Below are 20,941 nucleotides of genomic sequence, written 5' to 3' on the forward strand. Positions count from 1 at the left end.
CACTTCCCCGGCAATGGCGCCAAAATGTGTGGTCTAAAATGCGGATGCAAATTAGAGTTTAATTTAATGTCAACCAGAGAAGGTAAACTTAGAAGTGCTTATCTAAAATATATAGATCTAGAAAGATTCCTAATTTGTCCAAGATCTTAAAGTCTCCTTAACTAATCAAGCCTAGATCTAACAATTGTTTGAGATCTATGATTCCCTTATAAGAACATATTCTACAAGATCTCTTCCAAAATTAGATCATCTAATTAGAACTTAAAAGCGGAAATGAAGTAAACCTAGATCTAATCATTGTATGAGATCTTATGGTTCTTTTACAAAAACACTTTCAAATAAGATCCTTCCAATATTAGAACATTTAATAAAACTTGAAAGCTGAAATCAAACAAAAACATAAAGTAAATTATAAACAAATAAGCATGTAAGTGAGGCCATGGGGGCCCTCCATAACTCCACAAGCACACCACTTCAATGGAGACTCACATGTAGAAGCAAAATTGAAGTATGATCATTTACTCCAAAATTCTAAGATTACAAAAACTTCCAGATTACAAATGGAGGAGATTGTACTCTTATTTATACAATGGGATGAGTAACAAACTCAAAATGATCATCCACTAATCTACTTTCCCATTATTACAAAATATGATCCCACAAATATCTCAAGCATTTTTAACTACTTTCCCATTATTACAAAATATGATCCCTTTGAATCCTCCATAAATCTCTCACATATCTTGGATAAGATATGCCAACCAAATCCTCCATGATCTTCTCCTTAGGAATTGGATAAGATATGCCAACCAAATCCTTCATGATTTTCTCCTTAGGAATAGGATAAGATATGCCAACCAAATTCTCCATGATTTTCTCCTTAGGAATAGGCTTGCATAATTATCTCCTTAATATGGTGGAAGAGATATTAATTCTTCACATATTTCCTACACATCACAAAACTCACATATTCTTGAGATATATATAAAATTATGTATATTTTCTAATATTTAATCATAAATTCACTTGTAATACAAAAATGAATAAAATGGAAAATAAGAAGGTGAAACCCAAATGTATTTATGAAAATGATATGATAAAAGGTTAATGGGATGATGAAATGTAAGGAATAGTGAAGAAAAAGGTGGATGAAAATATGACATTTCTAAGTCCCAACACATCATTAAATGCTTAGTTAAGTTTTGGAATTGTTTTTCCGTGGCAATAATGCTCAGGATGAGTTCTTCACATGAAAGCCAAGATCTTTAGCAACCAGACGCCTAATATATGAAATAATTAAAGGGATCTAGCAATGGTACATAAACGTAAAACTAGGAACACAGATTTAGAAAAACAACTAATTAACTAATGCATATAAATTTTGAATCTAATATCCTGGAGTTTTCTCTTGTTGGGCACCTATCGTTATTTTTGTAAGAGGTAGTTACAATCACTCTTAACAGCTGTTGCGGTCTAATATATACAATAAGAATTTATTTATTTATTTATTTTTTTAAATTAAGGATTATAACATGGTTTTAAAAATTGAGAATTTCTATATAATGATCATTTCCTCCCATGCATGTATCTGAAGACTTGCCTTCCCTTTAACATTATTGGCATAATTCTTATATTCAGATATTCTAGCACAGACAAGGCATTCGCTGCTTTACACAGGAAAATGCCATAGTTGATTGCTTCCAGCCTCCGACAATACCAATTGCCAGAGCTTTGTGACCATATTAAGATGATCATTACCAGCAGTTCACAACACGTATTGTTATTTTTGGATAAATCAAATGACAGAATTTCATATAAGAATATATGCGAAGAAACAAATAGCATTCTTTACTCATGGCATGATGTAGAAAAAGGCAATACCAAAGCTCCAGCAATCTGATAATAAAGAAATGTAACTAGGTCTATTCAATGAGAAGCAGTAATCACTGTCTCAGTAATGATAAGGATATAAGATACAGTCATCATGAAACAACTGTCATAATGAAAGCATAGAGATCACAATGAAGATCTTAATGGATCATGTTGACACGGTGGAGAGAAGCAGCAGGAAAAGTCCCCCGTGTTGCGTGATGGGCAGCAGCGGCAGGAGCGTGGTTTATTGACGCTTTCTCCTCCTTCCATAGATGGGCATTTATATATTTAAATAATTTTAAAAAGTTTATTTAAATCATATATTAGAATACTTTTTATACAACTTTCTCAAACTCAAAGTAAAAAAATTTCCTTTATTTTTTTTTAATTATTTTAATCACTTACATATTTTCGTTTTTTTTATTGTTTTCTTAATTTAAATATATTTTTAAAACGGACATATCTCAACTTGAGGTTGATCTCGGAGAAACTTACAGATATCTCTTATACCCATCGAATCGAATGGTCCAAGAAATTTCGCAAAATATTCTTCGATGTCTTGTGGACACACGACATTAACTTCATCATAAATTCGTCGATGTTTCATCGAAACAGGGAATTTTAGTGCTGTACTATGAAAGCGAGTGAAAGGCGACGTTTGAAAAGGATTTTGTAATGTCCAGGAAATGGACTGAGTCCTCCATGCGTTGATCATTTTCTTGACGTTATTTTCTTCCCACTGACCAAACTGTATCTCCACAATCGTCAAGCCGGCGGTCATTCTTCCCATCAATGTACCCATTTGCAGAAAACTCACGTATTTGCCCTGCAAATCTAACACTGTAACTCGAGACATCGAATCGATCGATGAACCCAATACCGCTCCGTCCCTCCAGCAGCTTCTCATAAAACGTATCGGCGTCGCTTCCGAAAACAGAGACGAGCCCCTTTCTCGTTATAACGATCCGCTTCTTCGGATCTTTTCTCGTTTTTGACAGCCTCTGTCATTTGAGTGATTTCCAGAAAATATGATGCGGGTTCAATCTCCTATTGCAAAACTGGAAGCAGAAACCTAAGATATGCCTACGATGGCTCTCGGGTCAGAATATGAATACAGTGATGGTTAGGGTCTCCACTGCCACCTGTCTCTTGATGAACGCCCCCCCACCGTCATACCACCGCATGTTCCTTTATCCTCCGGTGGTTGACACATGTCAAAGATTTAGACCATTAATTTCATCGTTTAACACTAATCGCCATCTAAGAATAAATTTCAACGCGTCAGGTGTTTAAATCGATGTGTGAGCACCGTGTCTTTATATGCATGCAGGGTCGTTAGTTTTTATCTAACAGGTGTAGTATTTACAGAGAAGCATTTTTTTTTTGAAGACTCAAATGACCGTCCCTGATATTAATAATACATATGTTTCCTCTATTTTCATGGATTTCTTCTGAATTTATCGTCGGTGGTGCTTCAATGTTGCATGCAATACTCAGTCTCACTATATTGCAACACGACGTCATAGGAAACGCGGCTCTAATGAATCTGGATCTCCCATCTGTCGTTCTCTGCTTCTGCTATTTTTTTTAACCTCTAATGACAAAGTCGACCTGTAGAGCTTCCAAAGGAGAATATATGCTTATGGCCGTGAGTTTCATTGTCATTATGTTCAACTATAATTCCCGAGTTGGCGAATTTTCGAAAGGAGAAGATTGCCAAAGCTATTGGAGGTGGAAGGACTTTGTTCATTCTATCCTGATGTATTTTTTTGGCTTCTTCTGTCCTCCTTTACGCTTAGGTTATGAATTTTACTTATATTTTTTTGTATTTTAACATTCATTGTATTGGAATTACAGGCATAAGCTGACTTGCCTATTGAAAAAATTTGATACTCATTTTCAGGTTAACTTTCTCCTCAATAGTTCTTTATGGCAACATGAACTAATTTGTTAATGACAGGATCAAATAATGCCTCAATCTATTTTTCTCGTGTTTTTTCTAAAAGTCTCGGGTTGACTATTCCACTTAGAGTTGCAATGCTTCCCGGTTACTCAACATACTCAACTTCGTATTACAATCCTTCAAATGTAGAGTCATTTAACACAAATAATGCTCATGACTCCAGGAATGGTCCTACACAGACATTTCACTGCCATTATTAATCAATTGAGTTTCCTGAGTCAGCAAATCCTCAAAAGAAGAGGAATGCTAAAGCAATTGGAGGCAGAAAGATACTTTGCATTCAACCTAGACAGAATAGTTCGTCATCTTGTGTCCTCACACACCCTTGGTAATTTTTGTTCCTATTTCCATCTTGTATTTTAATATTCTTTTTATTGAAATCTCAGGCCTAATCTCTGTAGTTTAAAAATTATATTATAATCTCTACTGGTCATGATCTGAAAATAATTTCCTTCTCTGTTCAATAAACAGGTGAATCCAGAATGCTTTGTCATCTTGATTTTGCTAGCTTAATGGTTTTCTTTCTCTCCTTCTCTCGGAAGCGTTATGTTGTGTGGAGCGCTCTATGAGTTGTGTGGTGTTGTTTCTATTGTCATGATGTGTGTAGGCAGTTTTCTTTCAAATAGTTTTATTCTTGTTGAGGGAGGAGTGGCGAATTTTCTTCTAGCTTCAATGGGAGTCTTAACTCTTCAGTCTGCTATTTAGAATGAGTCTATGGTTTTCAAGGCACTCTTCTTTCTGATACTAAACACTCTTCTTGGTGTCATCGAAGTAATTGGGGTCTTAAAAGAAATAGTTATTCACTCACTGCAAATGACCTATTATTCTACAATCTTTGATAGTATAGCCATGCATTTTGCTATGACAATTTTGGTTGCAGTTCTTCCCTTCTGTGTTCTAATATTTTTAGTAACTCGGTGGCTTAGAGTGAAGCGCTTTTCATGGGATAGATATTGTTTGAATTCCATTTTACGTTGGGGAAATTCTAAGTTATATTTTTTATACTCATGCATTGGATTCTGGAAGATATAACTTTTATTCCATCTATCACTCTTCCAAATTTGCTTGAAAGATGCTTCAAGACTTTTGTTTCCATGCCTCATTTATCTTCTTATTACTGAGCTAACAGTATATTTTTTTTATTTTACAGTCGGTTAAGAGTGGAGAGGGTTAATTCTACTTTCAAAGATAAGACAACTATGACAACAGTAACCATATTGTCTGTGTGGAGTTCAACCATTTTATTGTTGCACATCAGTAGCCATGTTGTCTGTGTGGAGTTAAGGATACTATCTAGCCTGCCTAAACTTAGGAGAAAGGAATGGAGAAGATATCTAAGGTCAATAAAAGTTGCTTCTAACTTAAAAGGTTTTCCAGAAAGAAAAAAAATGAATCCTAATTTACTTATTTGATAAAAATTTCACGCAGTAGTTCAGCAGTTCGACAGATAAAAATTTCACGCAGTAGTTCAACAAAAAATTACACGATGCGTAGGGCCTATGAGGTCGAAAGGGTTTAAACTTGGCTTTGATACCAAATGTAAAGACTGATATTAAATTTCAACAAGATGGACAATTTTTTTTGTACAATTCTATCCAGTTAATTCTATCAAATTAATTGCATTTGCGTACCTGATTCTCCCATTTGGTGTCGATCACATTGCTCCAAGTTTTCTGGTTCCGTTACCAAACCAACTGATTCCTCCCTACCTATCTGGGATCAACCTTTGCGGTTCCTAGATCCAGAGAACTTTGAAATGGAAGTCCACTGGCCCCCATGCCCGAAACTCCAAGAACAGCTAAAGATTTTCCAATTTTCAGTTCCAAAATCCAGCCCCTGGCTTTCCCTCCAATAGATTTATTTTTCCCCATTCTCTGTATATTTCCCCCCTCCCTTCTCATGCTCCTCTTCTGTCTATCTATAATATTTCTTGGTGGTCACCGTTTTTCTACATGGTGACACCTTCCCCCTTTTGTAACGTGTAACTCATTTGTCCAAAGCTACAGGGATTTTGACGTGTGTTAGTTTACCTTTAGAATTTTTATTAGTTTTCTTTAAATGCCATAGTTTATAGTATTTATTTTATTTTGATTTAAATTTCATATTTTAATAATTATTTAATATAATTTATTAATATCATGTTATATGTAAATATATAACCATATTTATAATTCACTTTAAATTTTACATTTATTTCTTTTTAACCAAATTTACTTTATACCTTTAAATTTATATTATTGAAATTATTTAGGGTATCTTCTCCTTAATTATGATGCATTTAAGCAATATGCTTGGTGATGGGTGAGGGTGTAACTTCTATATGAAGCAGTGTCAATTTTCAACATTTATAGTTAATTTAGAATATATATATATATATATATATATATATATAGTGCAATACATGCATATGTAGCTATCATATGCATGCATTGTATGCATGCTAATAATCTTGTGCTCTCTATATTAAAGATGGGTCATTACACAAATAATAAAGAACAATGAGACAAGAGGACACAAGATATAGGTTATTAGCCATGGCCAAAACCTCTCCTCTTGAGAGGAAAACCAACAAGAATTCTTCTCTTCTTATGGAACGATCAAATGATAAATTCCAAGACCTAAGCCCCTTGATAAAGACCCCTCCAAGACCAAGAAAAACTTCTCCCTCTTGATGAAATTATCTTTCAACTACTTTGACCTAGCAGCGTCCAAAAACTTCGACCTAGCAACTTTTAGCTACTTCGACCCAACAACTTCTACCAATTTTGACCCAACAACTTCCAAGAACTTTGACCCTAACAACTTCTAGCGACTTCGACCTTCCAACAATTTTGACCTAGCAACAACTTTGACTTCACAACAACTTTGACTTCCCCAACAACTTCTTTTGCAACTTCGACTTCCCCAGAAGTTTCTTCTGCAACTTTAACTTTCCCAACAACTTTTGCAATTTCGGTTTAGTAGCGACTTTAAAAACCCTAACACAAGAGAGATAGAGGTCCAAAACTTCGATCTTGCTTCTCTTATTCTCTGGCTTGATTTTCGTCCTTTTCCTTTTTCATCCAATTTCCTTCTTTAGGAGATCGAACTTGCTTCTTGCTTTATTGAATGTCTCATCAAATGAAGTCGAGGTTCCCTTATATATAGGCTTTTTAGAAGGTTGAAATTTTGTCCATGATGCCGACTTGATCCTATTATAGGCCGACTTGTTTGACAACGTCTTGGAGGGCCTTTATGACACTTTTGACTTTACAAAGATTTTCTTTACAATATACAACATGCCCAAAGGGGTCTTACATGTATGACAATGACTCTTTTGACTTCATAACTCTATGACAAACCTAGAAGCACTCAATGGGTTCTTAACCTATAAATAAATTTATCTTCAGCATGAAACCCATCCATCAATAATGAAAATAATAAAGCTCTTTTCTCTTTAATATCAAATACATAAAATCATGATTACAATAGACATTATGAAGACGAAACCTAGTTACATATTTAAACACTCCCTCTTAACTAGGGAGGTATTCATAATACATACATGGTACTTGGAAATTCTCATACTGAAGAATTCTTATAAGCAGAGTCAGATTGGTAAGCCATCTCATAAGCTATTAATTCGAATTATCTCATTTCATCTAATCATCTCTCCACAATATTAGAGCACAATGTTGGTGAGACAATGGCTAATAGACACCATCATCATTGTCTCTTAAGGTACATACCCCACCCAGATGTTCACAAGGTATGTCCTTTTAGGACAATTTTTGTCTTGGATTAACACATCCTCAAGGAATTTGCTCTTCGACTACTCTGACCTATTGTATGCTCTACCACATCCTCAAAGAGTATCAGAGACCATATTCTTACCCAATCCTCCATTCTTTCTTCATAACATGAATACAAGAATGATGTGTTTATCTCTCCCTCTCAACTAGGGAAGATATACTCATTCCTATAAAAGGAATATACTCAAGCTCCCTCTTAACTAGATACTTGCCCAAGATCCCTCTCAACTAGGGACTTGTTTCCTTCAGCAGTTATCTTCTATTTGGTGGAGATCATGATACTATCAGTTTCTTGTAGGGATCCTCCTCTCGGTGTCATTTCATGAACTTCAACTTCTTCATCATGGATCCTTCTTCTTCTAGAACTTCTTTGTAGGGCATTGACCATCTTCTACATCACTTTCTCTTTAATGAATCAATAGTCATGTCATCCTTCTATTAATAGGAAAGTGATCTTCTAGTCCACATGTGGCTATCCTTCATATATCTACCTTTACCAAATCATGTTTCTTTCAACATATTTCATTCATTCTTATCAGTACTAGTTTTAGGTGACATCTACAACTCTCTTTCGGTAACCCTGTTTCAACCCAACCATATGATTTCACAAAATGAACAGTAAATCAAAGCTACCTTTTAAAGATGGCCTTACGTCATGACATCAACTTCTCAAATCAACATCCTGCACATGTATGAACCCATCTCCAAGACATTCAATATCAAGGGTCTCCTTCTATTCTAGACTTTATTAGGGTCTTCATACCTTCTCCAAGGAGATGTCATAGCTAATCCTTCTAGTTATTGGATGTTGATCACTTTTCTTATCTTATAGACAATTACTTTTAGAGTGCCCATATTCATTACACTCATAGCATTGTATCTTTGAGGTATCGATCTTCTTCTTTTTCCGAGGATCAAAATTTCCAAACTTTCCTTTTCCCGTGGCCATGGAAGCATATGCTTGAATTTGTTCATTTCATCCAACATCGCTCTTTGTCTTCAACCTAGTTTCTTGAATCTTACATAATGACCAAATTTTACTAAATGGAGTGGATTCCTTCTTTCCATAGGTACTTGATACAAATTTCCCCCATTCATCAGGTAGTGCATTGAACACAACGATGGTCATTTCTTTATAAGACATTATTTCTCCTAGTTCTTGAAGTTGATCTCTTATTTGTGACACCCTCATAAGGTATGAGGATATTCCTTCTTCCTTTGATACCTTAATTTTGTATGGTTCAGTTCTCATTGATATAACTTCTCCTCCAGTTCTTACTAAAAAAAATTATACCAGCTTATCACAGATTGCTTTTGATTTCTCCAACTTTGCTACATAAGGGATGAGAGAATCCTTGATTGATTTTATGAGGATTCTTTGAGCCCTTACTTCCCCTTTCATGTACTTCAATAGTGTTTGATATTTTTCTTGTGATGATTTTGAGATTGAACCCTTAACATATTCAATATCTTCATTCTATATGAGGATTAGATCTATCCTCTTCTTCCATGCAAGGAAATTTGATGACCCAACCAGTTTGTTGCTCTCCTTGCATAATGAAGTCATATTGATAGTAGATTCAGACATAAATAGAAAATAATTACTTGTTAAGTGAAGATGCTTCTTGATGATGATATATTCAACTTGATGCCTTCTTGATGATGTTGATTATTGAAGATGCTTTGTTAATGATGATTGCTTCTTTGATGATGTATTCCTTATTCAAAGATGACAATACTTTTCCTTCAAGGGAGATGCCCTTCTTCAAAGATGTAAGGTCCCTATAATACTAGTGTATTCCCTTATTTTTATTGTCATTGTACCCCTTATTATTATTGTTGTTCCCATGTTGTCCCCATATTGTCATTATTGTGCCCCATAGAAGCCCACTATTGTTATTGTTGTGCCCTTACATTATTATTGTTATGTCAACTCTGATTATATTGTGACCCCTTAGACTCCTATATATAGAAGGGAGGTCTTGTCATTTGTATCATCCAAAAATTATTCATTTTATGTAATGTAAAGGTGGTTTCCCCCTAGAAGAGGCTACTTTTGAAGTCGTTTATCTATTTATTTCTTCTGTTTTGTGAGCTGGTTGCATAACAAAAGATGCTAGAGATGAGATTCTTTCCTCAATGTGAAGGAGATGGACATGATTCCTTTGATTATGAGGTAAATTGTCCTTTTTGCTTCCTTGGAAGATGATTTGTAGAACGTGTGAGTTTCCAAAGAATGCTTCAAGTGTAGGGTCCTTCTTGAATTGAGGTATGGTCTTTTGAGGTCAACTTCTTCAAGAATTAAGATGATGTGATCATTGGGATGGGATGAGTAGTCCTTTTTGATGCTTCTTAGTTCCTTCCTTTAGTCCTTCTTGATGATTTATTTGTGCTTGGCCCTTATGTATCCTTCTTCAAATGGATGATTTTCAAGCTGCCTCTCCTTGATGTAGTCACCTTAGCTATGATACCATGTTGAGAAATCTAAGGGTAGCTAGGTTAAGTGATTTATCTTCCTTTGATAACTGCTTGTGATGTATTTTTACTTAACTAGATTAGCTTCTTCTTTCACTCGATTATAATTAGTGTTTTTATCATCAAACAACCACCAAAACAAGAAAAATGAGACAAGAGGACACAAGATATAGGCTATCAATCAGGGCCAAAGCCTCTCCTCTTGATAGGAAAACCCACAAGAATTCTTCTCTTCTTATAGAATTCTTAGATGATGAATTCCAAGACTTTAAGAACTTTGACAAAGAACCCTCAAAAACCAAGTCAAACGTCTCCTTCTTGATGAACTTTTATTTCAGCTACTTTGAACTAGCAACTTCCAACGACTTCAACCCAACAACTTTCAACTACTTTGACCCAACAACTTCCAACAACTTCAACCTTAGCAACTTCCAGCAACTTCGACCCCAAAAACTTCCAACAACTTTGACCTTCCAATAATTTTGACGTAGCAACAACTTTGACTTCCCCAACAACTTCTACAATTTCAGTCTACCAACTACTTTAGAAACCCTAACACAAGAGAGAGAGAGGTCCAAAACTTCGGTCTTGCTTCTCTTCTTCTTTGCCCTAATATTTCTCCTTTTCCTTTATCTTCCAACTTCCTTATTTAGGAGATCGAACTTGCTTCTTGCTTGATTGAATGTCTCTTCAAATGAAGTTGAGGTTCCCTTATATATAGGCTTCTTAGGAGGTCGAATTGTTGTCCATGAGGCCAACTTGATCCTTCTTGTAGGATAGCTTGTTTAACAAGGTGTTGGAGGGTCTTTATGACACTTTTGACTTTACAAAAAAATTATTTACAAGATACAACATGCCCAAAGGGGTATTATATGTATGACAATGACTCTTTTGACTTCATAACTCTATGACAAATCTAGAAGCACTCAATGGGTGCTTCACCTATAAATATTTTTTTATTGAGCATGAAACCCATGCATTAAGAATGAAAATAATAAATCTCTTTTCTCATTAATATCAAATATATAAAATCATGATTACAATAGACATTATGAAGACCGAACCTAGTTATATATTTCAACAATGTGTGGGATTTTGTGGCATGTTTTGTTATTAAGAGCCATTGGTTTGGCTTGTAGCCCACTTTCTTGATGCATACAAGATTGAATTTTCATAGGGGTTTTAGGTTAATTATTGTGGGTGATAGACCTCATATATATTGAGGATCACCCTTTTTCTATTTCTCATCATCACACTTGGATTTTGGCCTCTTCTTGAGAGATCGACTTAGTCTTTGTTGACATTTCTACTTTTGGAGATGTAATTTTTATGGTGTTATCACTATTGGAGATTGGCTTATGCCTTCGAGATGCCATTTTGGGTTGAAAGAAGGTTTTTTTCATTGAAGAATTATAAGTTTATTGTAATTTTTTTATTGTTTTACGTGTAATTAGTTATTGCTATGGTTTTCTATGCTCCTTGTCTAAATGAAAATTGTTTATCAGAAATCTTGGATAAATTTTGTATGTTGAATGTTTCTTCCTTGAAATCCATAAGAGGCTTCCTAGTAAGCTTCCCCTATTTAATTTATCCCTTCACAAAAAAGATAGTTAGGGTTTATATTAGTGAAAACAAAAATTTGTCTCCCCTTACTCCAAACATTTGTCTATTATCTCTTAAAGTATCCCTAAAGAATCCACCACCCAAGTAGGATTAGGAACTAGAAATCTTTGTGTTGATAGAAAAACTTGAAAACCCTAATATTTTCCTTTCTTCTATTTTCTAAGCCTTTAAGGAAAGCCACTAGGGAATTTAGGTTAGGTTGAATTCATTTAGGGCTCTTCTGGATGGAAATTTTAGGTAGTAAAACATAAATTATTCCTTGTTGATCCTCTTTAATAAAAATATATCCTTTTGCATGGTGAAACCCACCCTAGGACGGTTGATGTCATCCTCCTCTACGCGTTTTTGTGCCCTCAAAACCTTAAACCTATCTAGAGATTCAACTCGAGGCTTAATTTGATGGATTGCATTATTCATTTGAGGATGATATCTTTAGTGAACCATTTCCTTGAATCATATGTGCTTAGGAACTCCTTTGTTGCTACATATCAATAAACCCTAGGCCATATGTGTCAATTGCTAGTCTAGGTGAATAATATATTGTTTTTTAATAAGAATAATTGAGCCTTTATCAATTAAAGAGTATCTTAACCTATCCTATATATTCATCACCTTGAACTTATTGACATAGAATATCCTCTTAGGTGATCACCAGGAAACCCCCCTTCTGGTGAAATTCCACTAAATATCGAGAGGAAGATTGTTGAGGTGACAGTGGAAATCTACCTCATTGTTGCAACAATGTCAGGCCTTTGCCTTGTTAGTCCTCTCACAAGGACTACTAGATTTTGAGGCACATTTATAGCACTATTTTTAGGGAGGAGTTGAGTCATCCTCATCGAAATTTGAAGTATAAAGCTTAAATTAAATCTTGGTGAGAATCACTTATAAAATGAAAACATAGATTCTTTCCTAGTGACTCCAAAGTCTCATCCACATATTTACCCTAATAGATCGTTTGAAGAGACCATATCTCCAAGAAAGAAAAGAAGTACCTATAAGAAAAATATAGATACCTCTAAGTTTTTCCCATAGTTCCCAAGAATCATGTGGTTAGGAGCCTCTTTGGCACATTATCCTCCCTTGACACCATGGCTAGACCATGGATCATTGTTGTTGAGCAAGTTAGCAGTCATTACCAATGATCTCAAGTGATATTGTTTCCGAGAAAACTAGTGTCTTTTCGATCGACTAGCCCTCTAGGATTGGTAGCTATCCTAGAAACAAACAGTTTAAAGCAATTTGTGATTTCCTCTATGTATGATAGATAAGAGAGAGGCAAAGGAACCAACCTGGATCTTCCGCTTAACTCCTTGCTTGATCTCTCTCCCCCTTGACAGAGCTTGCACCTCTTCTCCTACTTATCTCGCTTAGTGAATACCTGTAGAGACAAAGTAACAAAACACCATCAAAGCATCTTGATCTATTATATCATAAGCATTGCAGAATCAGAAATACAATGAACATACAATAGCATTCACAAATAACAACATTCACAAATACACAATTGTATGGAGGAAAACTCAAAGAACTTTATTAAAATAGAAGGGAGAATTACAACCCAACTGTCTGATCCAGCATCATCCTCCTAGCATCAAAGCCCTCTTCACCTCATGAAAAGCAAGATCACCCAACAATACAATGCTCTTTCTCAGATACAAACTATCAGCACTTCCTTACAAATTACCAAATTCCAGCCTCCAAATCTCTCAGATGAGGGATCCATTTATAGATGTTTGCAAGGGTGTGAGTCATCTCTGGGTTTTTGATTAGTGTCATTCCACTTGTTGTTTTTGGTTCCACTTGGAGATTTCTTGGATCTCTTACTCATCCTTGGGCGAATTCAGAGAAACAAGTGTCATATGAGAAGTTTCTAGAAGATTCCATGAGCATCCACTTAGCAAACTGTCTCGGAAATTTGTCCATTCTCACTCATCGCACCCCATAGAAGGCCTCATCAGTATGCATCACACCTGGCTAGTGTAGAAGTCAGTATGCATCACACCCTGACAGTGGAGCTCTCAGTATGGTCCAATTCAGGCCAGTTCTGGATGGTTTTTCAGGTGGAACTTTTGGGGAATGATGTAATCAGTTGACCATGATCTTTTAGGGTATGAAACAACACTTTTAGGGATTAAAGAGCCCTAGTTTATCGACATATAATATTGGGGTTGAAGTGCCCAAATATGTCTATAACAGTTTCCCCCTAAAGCATGAAGTCATAAATCTTTGATGTCGGGTGAAATGCTTTAACATGAGGATCTGAGGTTTTCGAAACTGGAAGGTGACCTGTATAAGATACAATACAATACATCATCATCATATAATTTTCATGATCTAGCTGAGGCGGGCATTCCCATGCTCAGCTTTATAAATTCATTTCATGTACATAGAATAGATAATCGTCTGCAGTTGCAGACTGGTGATTCTTCATATGTAGGGTCATCGTCCCTGGCTTGGATGACCATCTGTGTACATTTGATGTCTTTATATTCCTGAATATATCGCAGCCCGGATGGATGAAACTAGATCCGGGGTCTTCAAACTCGTTCAATCTTCGCCCGATGTACAAGTCGATCCATGTGAAAAGATGTTCTAAAGTTGAACATGGAAAGACATCGCCTGATTACCAACCAATAATGTGAGATGTTAGTAGACGCGAGAGGAATCACCGATAATGATAATGACCCTGAAGGTACTATAGTACAATTCATGTGGTGTGAATATATGATTCGATGTCGAACACCACGCAAAATCTTTCGGTCGAAGGCCATTGATGTCAACCTGTCGCTGGAAGTGAGAAACTTGCCATTAAGGCATGCAAGCTTCAAAGTACTGAAAGGGTTGTTTCTAAGTCAACTTCTTGGATAATGAGCTGATGTTGACAAGAAGTGACCCATTGTAGGAGGGCCTTAATGTATCCCACATCTACGACACAAAACGAAGCAAATGATTTTCTGGAGGTGAAAACGATCGACGACACAAGGTTCAGGAATGGCGGTCATGAAAAATGGAGGTTGAAGGTATTGCAGTGGATGAGGCATTAACTAGATGGTGAATTCTCAACTGAATGACTTCTCTTGAACATATCGGCGACACTGAGATGGATTGGTAGCATTAACCCCAAAAATGGATGGTGTGAAAGACCAATGGTGAAATGACTGGTGAATGGAATAACCCAACCTTACTCAATCATGGTGATGGAGTGAAAGTGTCATGTTCAAGAGCGACCTGCTACCATAAAATTCTTCAAGTTTGCTTCCCTTGTTCCCTAGTCATTTCTGACCAGTACCTCTTTATTTTTGTCAAGCTTGAGGAGGATAACATATGCTTGTTCTATAATTTTCCCTTCGGGCAAACTTGTTGCTATGTTCTTAGCGAGTCTAGCGATAGTGAAACTCGTTCTTGTCTTGTTGGACAAGTTTGTCGCTATTGTTTTAATGAGTTTAACGACAAATATAACTCGGTCCTTTTCATGTTTAGAGAGTTTGAAAAGGGACGAAAAGAAAACTCTAGTAGTTATTTTTCGTAGCATAATCCCTTAGGTTCGAAAAAGATTAAAATAATACAAAAGGGATGACTTTTCGATCACTTTAGCGAGCCGAAATAGACAAACGCTCGAACTTTTTCGTGAGATAATCCCTCAGGTCCGAAAAAGATTAAAATCTACATGAGGGATGGCACTTTCAATTACTTTAGCGAGCTGGAAAGGCCAATAGCTTGACAATCTTTTCATATTTAACGAGTCTGAAAAGGGTTTAAAGAGGACTCATTTTTTAGGAACGAGTGGTATCCAGGGTAGCAACTGGTTCCGGGTAATCTTGGAACTTCTCAAAACATGGTGATGTGAAGAGGGTGGCTAATAGGACCACTCGTCGCAGTTGTTCCTCAAAAGGGTAAACAATCAAGTGGAAGCGTATGATCGGCCAAAAGAATGGAGGTGATGGCAGGAACACAACCAAGGCTCAAAAGGCTAATGTAATGGCAATCACGAAGGTTATTTACCGAAGGTAGGTTCATTTTTTAACGAGCTTGAACTCTAGGGGAACATATGCTCTATTTGGGTGCGGGTTCATTTTTTAACGAGCTTGAACCTTGCAGAAACTATGCTCAGTGGGTTTACCTTTTTATGCGAACTAGAAATGATCAAACTAAAAGCTAGAAAAACTAAAAAAGCTAAGGAACTGCTGAGGTTAGGTAGGATGGTTTCATCAGCGTTTAGACAAAACACTTCCTTTGCTTCATCCGCAGAATAGACGAAGGTGAATGGTGTGTCGGACCAATCACCTGACTTCAGGAGTTAAAAAAACTAAAAAGCTAAAAAGCTAAAAAGCAAAAAAGCTAAAAAGTTAAAAAAAAAATAGGAAATGAAATTGGTCGTTTTTAGCTTGCATAAAAAGGTTTGCATGCCCCCAGCATGATGAAAAGGAGAGTCTCCAGTAGCCATATGGAAACTTACCGTGGTTATGCAGGATGGTTTCGTCCGCGGAACAGACAAAACACTTCCTGCACTTCGTCCGCCAAATAGACAAAGGTGAAAGGTATCCCAGACCAATCACATAACCTACAGGGAGACCTATTTTTTCAGTTGGGTTCATCCACAAAATAGACAAGGGTGCATGCCCCCTAAGCTTCGTTACATTCACCAGATTACTCGCGGTAATTAGGTGGATGGAATGAAGGTTGAAGAGACACCGTGGATATAAAAGGACCATTTAGGGATGATGGTTGACTTGGAGCTATGCTTGAACCGGGAAATGAAAGCTGGTCAATGGTGACAATTTTGCCTTCAAGCAGGAAACACATCTTTCGGAAGAGTGTTGAAACAATAGCTTCCATGTTATAAACATAGTCACGTCCAAGGAGTAGATTGTAATCTAACGTTCCTGGGACTACCATCACGTTCAGGTGAACGGTTTTCCTTCCTAAAGTTATCGGTAACTTAGGAAGGATCCCTAATGGTCGACTGGTTCCTTTGTTAAATCCTGACAAATTTTGTGTAATAGGCATAAGCGATGGCGAACCAAGCGCTTTCCAAGCAGTTGAGGAAAGGATACTCACTGATGCACCTTCATCTATGATAGTGCCTGACATGATCATTTTGTAAACTTGTACTATGATCCGGAAAGGTACATAAGAAGGAAGGCGAGATCTTGCTAGTCAATTCCAATCAAAGGAAGCGATTAGACTGCTTGGAGGGGGTATTGAATAAACAGGTGAAATAACCCCTTGAGTAATGGGAACTGGGGGATTCTCTTCCTGTTGTGAAGGAACGGGCGGATTGCCCCCAAGTTCATCGGACTCTGAAGTAACAAAGAGAATTTGAACGATATCATTCTCACTCTCTTGAGGATGGATATGATCTTCTGAAGGTAAAACTGGGTCGACTGCCATCTCAACCTGTTGATTTTGGTTTGATAGGGACTCAGAAGATTCACTTTCAATGACAGGTATTTCGACCGACGCATCAGTTAAGTTAGTGTGATTTTCAACTAGTAAAGGACTAGGGGAGAGTTTCCTGTATCCAGGTGGAAGTTGCTGCGGTAAAGCAGGACGGTTATGCAAGACTCTTTTGGCCTCACCTAAAAAATGACAACGGGGAAGTGTATGGTTCCCTTCACATAACTCACATGGAATTTTGACTTTTCCTCTCTGTCCGTGGACTTCACCATCACTAGTTGATGGTGTATTATCAACATGATCAGTAGAGGTTGATGACACTGGTTGGTGCGAACGGGGGGACCATTCTCTCAAGATCCGAGGAATGCACGGACAATCTCGATGAAAATGATCTCCTCTACAGATTATGCATGGATATCTGGGTTTATGAGCTTTAATGTGCGGATTTTCACTAGCTGATGCATCCAAATCTATGGTTGGTTGGTTGCCCCCTTGCTAAATTGGCTTCTTCTTCTTCTCCTTACCTTTCTTCTTCTTCTTAGCCACTTGGTTATTAGCATCACTACTTTCACCAAGCGAAGAGGAAGAAGGGGAGGGAGAAACAAACGAAGAAGAAGGCGAGGGGTCAACCTTAGCATCAACTAGATGCTGATTCGATTGTTGAGGAATCACGTTATTTTGAACCACATAGGTTGAGAATAGCCATATTGGCAGGCCAATAGTAAGTCCCGGAAGGGATAAAGTGGCCATATGAGGAGCACCAATATTTCCCCAAGATGTAAAAGGACTAGGATTCCCCTCAAAAGGGATTCCATGATTGGTGGACTCCATTATCTCAACCTAAGATCAATGATGGAAATAGGGATGTTATTCCGAAATTAATAAATTTTAATGACGCTTTGACACAACTTTGCTTTTTCAATTTTTAAGAGTCGAGAAAAAGCTAAAGATGACTCTAGTCCCCTTCGATTTTTAATGAGCCTGAAGTGACAAGTGCTCAGATGGACCTTTTCTTTTAAAGAGTCGAAAAGGAACGAAAGTGACTACTCTGGAAATCTAGACAGAGGGATTACCAAACCAATCGCAAAACTGCAAAATACACCTTGGTGATAAATTAAAGAGAAATTACCAAGGACTTATGTACGGCAGTCAATCTTCCCAAATGCTGTGTTCAATGCATTGCGATCGATAGGGTGGCAGACACGGCTTCCTATGGATAAAGGATATAAGCCTATTATGGTCTCCCAATATATACACGACGGTATGGGGAGCACAAGTCCGTGCTAGCACTTGTCATATCAAGGAGGAGGAATCACCCAACCTTCAATGAAAATGATAGTTACTAGATTTTACAATGTCGGAACACGTCTCTAGCCTAGACCTTTAGATGTGTTGCGTTAGGTTCCAAAGCGTTGTTAAGTTCATTGAAATTTATTTTAGAGTTGATCTTGTTTAAAAGTTTGCCTTTCAATGGTTCACCGCGTGATGTAGATTTAAAATTCCTAAATATGCAGTCTACAATGATAAACAATCGTTGTTTATTTTGATCAATGAAAATCCTAGCTACTTAGGAAAGAAGATTACGATTTCTTTCAAACAAAGAGCAAAGAGCACACACTAAATGCACTTTTCCTAAATCATTTTTCGCACACAGTCTAAATGCAAATGCAAATGCATGTATTTGTTTTTCGTTCTCTTTAATGTGAAAATGCCAAAAAAGAAAACTAAATGTAGTAAAGATCTGAAATATTTTTACTCAAAGCGACATTTTGACAATTTCTTTTTCAAAATAGAAAGGAAGACTAAACGACACTTTTCGATTTCGAATAGAAAATGCTTTCGACACTTCAAATATCAAAAAATCAAATCAAATACATGACAAAAAGTTCAATCGACTATCCAAGGAAGGAAGACTCAATGACACTTCTCTTTTTGACACAAAACGACAGTTACGACACTTTTTGCACCAAAACGATAGTTCGATTTAAGCAACTTTTCGACAAAGGATCGTAAATGATGGACAAATACATAAAAACATTTACTAATCCTAATCAATGGAGGCTGATCTATCTGATGCAAGGAGGCTTCAGTAATGAGGTACTGTTCATAAGCAGCAAAACAACTAAACAGAGCTGAAAACAAGGACAAAAACCCCAAATTTCAAGAAGGGAAATAGGCTCAGTCAGTCATCGCACCTAGGCTTCACAGAAACAAGGATGCATCACACTTTTCAGACTCGGGAGGAGCGATGCATACTGGCAGACAGTGACAGACAATGCGATGGGCCAGGGAGCGCAACTGAGATGGGTTTTGGCTCAAATTTGCAGCTGATTTCAATGAGTTAAGCTGAGCTATGATAGACAGTAAAAAGCAAAGTACAGAGGTATGATCTTGGGAGGTTACTGAGCTACCAAAAGGGCATCTAGAATGTTTGTAAGTCAGATGTTCAGTTCATAAACTAAACCGGAGATTGACTGAAGCAGCATTCATCTACTATGCAATTGCAGAGCAAAAGCAGTTCGAAGGCTATCTGGCTAACTTCATGCTCCGTCTATAGTTTATAAAACAAACAAAAATAACCAACAAACATCTATTCAATCCCCAGCGGAGTCGCCATTTTGTTTCCAGGAAAACTAGTGTCTTTTCGATCGACTAGCCCTCTAGGATTGGTAGCTATCCTAGAAACAAACAGTTTAAAGCAATTTGTGATTTCCTCTATGTATGATAGATAAGAGAGAGGCAAAGGAACCAACCTGGATCTTTCGCTTAACTCCTTGCTTGATCTCTCTCCCCCTTGACAGAGCTTGCACCTCTTCTCCTACTTATCCCACTTAGTGAATACCTGTAGAGACAAAGTAACAAAACACCATCAAAGCATCTTGATCTATTATATCATAAGCATTGTAGAATCAGAAATACAATGAACATACAATAGCATTCACAAATAACAACATTCAAAAATACACAATTATATGGAGGAAAACTCAAAGAACTTTATTAAAATAGAAAGGAGAATTACAACCCAGCTGTCTGATCCAACATCATCCTCCCAGCATCAAAGCCCTCTTCACCTCATGAAAAGCAAGATCACCCAACAATACAATGCTCTTTCTCAGATACAAACTATCAGCACTTCCTTACAAATTACCAAATTCCAGCCTCCAGATCTCTCAGATGAGGGATCCATTTATAGATGTCTGCAAGGGTGTGAGTCATCTCTGGGTTTTTGATTAGTGTCATTCCACTTGGAGATTTCTTGGATCTCTTACTCATCCCTGGGCGAATTCAGAGAAACAAGTGTCATATGAGAAGTTTCTAGAAGATTCCATGAGCATCCACTTAGCAAACTGTCTCAGACATTTTTCCATTCTCACTCATCGCACCCCACAGAAGGCCTCATCAGTATGCATCGCACCTGGCTAGTGTAGAAGTCAGTATGCATCGCACCCTGACAGTGGAGCTCTCAGTATGGTCCAATTCAGGCTAGTTCTGGATGGTTTTTCAGGTGGAACTTTTGGGGAATGATGTAATCAGTTGACCATGATCTTTTAGGGTATGAAACAACACTTTTAGGGATTAAAGAGCCCTAGTTTATCGACATATAAGATTGGGGTTGAAGTTCCCAAATATGTCTATAACAGATATCTAGATCATGGGGAGCTTAAACTGACTTAGTTGTTTTATGAGTAGCATATCTTTGAGACCATTTTATCTGTAGCTAGCTTGTTCAAAAGCACATGAAACACATGTGGTTGGATAAGTTACCATTTTAAAGAGATCTCTAGTGATATATGGAACTTGGTCAAACTCCAAAGGG

Source organism: Pinus tabuliformis, chromosome 6, assembly GCF_031772625.1.
Source record: "Pinus tabuliformis cultivar Carrire ecotype Pingquan chromosome 6, CPIR1, whole genome shotgun sequence".
Taxonomy (NCBI): domain Eukaryota; kingdom Viridiplantae; phylum Streptophyta; class Pinopsida; order Pinales; family Pinaceae; genus Pinus; species Pinus tabuliformis.